Source organism: Rhipicephalus microplus, unplaced genomic scaffold (genome assembly GCF_043290135.1).
Source record: "Rhipicephalus microplus isolate Deutch F79 unplaced genomic scaffold, USDA_Rmic scaffold_329, whole genome shotgun sequence".
Classification (NCBI taxonomy): Eukaryota; Metazoa; Arthropoda; class Arachnida; order Ixodida; family Ixodidae; genus Rhipicephalus; species Rhipicephalus microplus.
The window spans coordinates 58,330-62,500 of NW_027464897.1; positions in this window are offsets into that span (position 1 = coordinate 58,330).

Consider the following 4,171-nt stretch of genomic DNA (forward strand, 5'->3'; position numbering starts at 1 on the left):
CACGGCGCAGAAAACGGCGAACAAGTGTTTTTTTTTTTTTTTTTCCTAGAATTTGTGTTATAGAAGGCACATTTGATATCGGACGATAATTTTCAACTTTATCACGCGCACCGATTTTCGTGTAGAGGTTTGCAAGTTTATGGGAATTTCTCCACTTGGAATAATGCGATTTAGTAGTACTACGAGAACTTCATGGATGTACTCAAGGGTACGGGGCAAGTCAGTTACGTCAACACCTGCAGATTTTTTACACTTCAAACTGAAAATTGTTGGTTGTGAGTCCTCGTGTGATATTAAAGGCCGATTCGCTAACACATAGAACAAAGAAAGAAAGGAAGAAAAAACGCCCGCGCTCGCTCAAGAAACCTGGGTTCGCAACAAGTGGCAACAACAAGCAACCGAGCGAGTGCGCCAAAACCCGTGGCGGCCGAACAAACGCGAAGTCCCAACCGCGTCAGCCGGGGCGGCACGGGACAGGAAAAATCACTTCAGCCGGGGCGGCGGGGCACCGAATAAACCTCGTCACCTCGTCGCAGGATAAAAGAGGAAACAAAAAGTCTAAACAGCGTCTGCTGGAGCGAATGCGTAATAAAACAACAACAACAACAAAAAAAAAAAAACACCCGCGCTCAAGAAGTCTGCAATCACCACAAAAGGCGACTGTGACCGAGCAGCGTCAGCCGGGGCTGTGCGGAAACGGAAAAACCGCGACTACCGGGGCGTCGAGGCACCGAAAAATCCACTTCAGCCGCGGCGAAAAAAAAAAACAAAAAGAAAGACGGAGGGGGGGGGGAACCACGTCTGCCGGGGCGAAGGAAAAAAAAAAACGCGTCTGCCGGGGCGAGCCCGGGTGCGGCACCACCGGGAAAACTGTGGCAAACAGACATGGCGATCGAGTGAGTGGGCCGCCAGCCAGGCTCAGCCAAAAAGTGCAAAGTCCGAACTGCGTCAGCCGGGGCGGCAAAAACCACGTCAGCCGGGGCGGCGCAAAAAACCGCGTCTGCCGGGGCGGCACGAAACCGCGTCAGCCGGGGCGGCGCGAAAACTGCGTCAGCCGGGGCGAAAGAAAAAAAAAAAAAAAACGCGTCTGCCGGGGCGAGCCCGGGTGCGGCACCACCGGGAAAACTGTGGCAAACAGACATGGCGATCGAGTGAGTGGGCCGCCAGCCAGGCACAGCCGAAAAGTGCAAAGTCCGAACCGTGTCAGCCGGGGCGGCAAAAAACCGCGTCAGCCGGGGCGGCGCAAAAAACCGCGTCTGCCGGGGCGGCACGAAACCGCGTCAGCCGGGGCGGCGCGAAAACTGCGTCAGCCGGGGCGAGCCCGGGTGCGGCACCACCGGGAAAACTGTGGCAAACAGACATGGCGATCGAGTGAGTGGGCCGCCAGCCAGGCTCAGCCAAAAAGTGCCAAGTCCGAACTGCGTCAGCCGGGGCGGCAAAAAACCGCGTCAGCCGGGGCGGCGCAAAAAACCGCGTCTGCCGGGGCGGCGCGAAAACCGCGTCTGCCGGGGCGGCGCGAAAACTGCGTCAGCCGGGGCGAAAGAAAAAAAAAACGCGTCTGCCGGGGCGAGCCCGGGTGCGGCACCACCGGGAAAACTGTGGCAAACAGACATGGCGATCGAGTGAGTGGGCCGCCAGCAAGGCTCAGCCAAAAAGTGCTAAGTCCGAACTGCGTCAGCTGGGGCGGCAAAAAACCGCGTCTGCCGGGGCGGCACGAAACCGCGTCAGCCGGGGCGGCGCGAAAACCGCGTCTGCCGGGGCGGCACGAAACCGCGTCAGCCGGGGCGGCGCGAAAACTGCGTCAGCCGGGGCGAGCCCGGGTGCGGCACCACCGGGAAAACTGTGGCAAACAGACATGGCGATCGAGTGAGTGGGCCGCCAGCCAGGCACAGCCGAAAAGTGCTAAGTCCGAACTGCGTCAGCCGGGGCGGCAAAAACCGCGTCAGCCGGGGCGGCGCGAAAACCGCGTCTGCCGGGGCGGCACGAAACCGCGTCAGCCGGGGCGGCGCGAAAACTGCGTCAGCCGGGGCGAGCCCGGGTGCGGCACCACCGGGAAAACTGTGGCTAACAGACATGGCGATCGAGTGAGTGGGCCACCAGCCAGGCTCAGCCAAAAAGTGCTAAGTCCGAACTGCGTCAGCCGGGGCGGCAAAAACCGCGTCAGCCGGGGCGGCGCAAAAAACCGCGTCTGCCGGGGCGGCACGAAACCGCGTCAGCCGGGGCGGCGCGAAAACTGCGTCAGCCGGGGCGAAAGAAAAAAAAAAAACGCGTCTGCCGGGGCGAGCCCGGGTGCGGCACCACCGGGAAAACTGTGGCAAACAGACATGGCGATCGAGTGAGTGGGCCGCCAGCCAGGCACAGCCGAAAAGTGCCAAGTCCGAACTGCGTCAGCCGGGGCGGCAAAAAACCGCGTCAGCCGGGGCGGCGCAAAAAACCGCGTCTGCCGGGGCGGCACGAAACCGCGTCAGCCGGGGCGGCGCGAAAACTGCGTCAGCCGGGGCGAGCCCGGGTGCGGCACCACCGGGAAAACTGTGGCAAACAGACATGGCGATCGAGTGAGTGGGCCGCCAGCCAGGCTCAGCCAAAAAGTGCCAAGTCCGAACTGCGTCAGCCGGGGCGGCGCAAAAAACCGCGTCTGCCGGGGCGGCGCGAAAACCGCGTCTGCCGGGGCGGCGCGAAAACTGCGTCAGCCGGGGCGAAAGAAAAAAAAAACGCGTCTGCCGGGGCGGCAAAAAACCGCGTCTGCCGGGGCGGCACGAAACCGCGTCAGCCGGGGCGGCGCGAAAACCGCGTCTGCCGGGGCGGCACGAAACCGCGTCAGCCGGGGCGAGCCCGGGTGCGGCACCACCGGGAAAACTGTGGCAAACAGACATGGCGATCGAGTGAGTGGGCCGCCAGCCAGGCACAGCCGAAAAGTGCTAAGTCCGAACTGCGTCAGCCGGGGCGGCAAAAACCGCGTCAGCCGGGGCGGCGCAAAAACCGCGTCTGCCGGGGCGAATGCAAAAAAAACAAAGAAAAAAGCCCGCGCTTAATCAAAAGAAAACAAAGAAAAAAGCTTGCGCTTAATCAAAAGAAAACAAACAAAAAAAGTTCGCGCTTAAGCCTGGCGGTGGAACCACCGGGGCAAACAGACCTGGCGATCGAGTGAGTGGGCCGCCAGCCGGGGTGAGCCAAAAAGTGCAAAGTCGGAACCGCGTCAGCCGGGGCGGCGCGAAAACCGCGTCAGCCGGGGCGGCGCAAAAACTGCGTCAGCCGGGGCGGCACGGAAAAACGAAAACCGCGTCAGCCGGGGCGGCACGGAAAAACGAAAACCACGTCAGCCGGGGCGACATCAAAATGAGGAAAAAAAAAAAAAACTGCCTTAGGACACCTGCGTACACTTTCATGCGTTTGGGCATATCTCTCTGTAACACGCGCGCCCCTCGTTACGCGCGGCACTCTGTTTTCTCCGACACCCATATTTCGGCGGCATGTGGCACGCGCGCCCGTCCCTACGCACGGCACACCGCAGTGCTTTCTCGATATTTTTCTTTTCCTCCAACACCGTCATCTATAGGCTTTTAGTGACCTGTTGCTCGTGGCAAAAGTTCGCTAGCTCTGACACCTCTTGCATGCGCACCGTTTTTGCGCACGGTGCTATGCCGCAAAGCACGGCAGTCGCATGCGTTTCTCTCAGGCACCTCTTTTTTGACACAACGCTGTGGTGCTTAGAAACACACCCGCCGCTTTTGCGCACAGAACTCCACCGTACAGCACGGTAGTCACGTTTGTTCCACACGAACAGCAGTGTGCATCGTGCTACGACACTTTGAAAGCTTTTTCTTCCGAGTCTCGACCGCGCTGTTCCTTTCGTACTTGGCGCGGTTTTGGGACCAGCTTTGTTTTAAACCCCTACTGCGCGCCGTTCCTTTCGTACTTGGCGCGGTTCAGGGTTTGTTTCGAGCCCTTAGCCGCGCTGTTCCCTCCGTACTTGGCGCGGTTTAGGGTCGAGCTTTGTCTCGAGCCCTCTCCGCGCCGTTCCTTCCGTACTTGGCGCGGTTTAGGGTTTGTTTCGAGCCCTTAGCCGCGCTGTTCCCTCCGTACTTGGCGCGGTTTAGGGTTTGTTTCGAGCCCTTAGCCGCGCTGTTCCCTCCGTACTTGGCGCGGTTTAGGGTCGAGCTTTGTCTCGAGC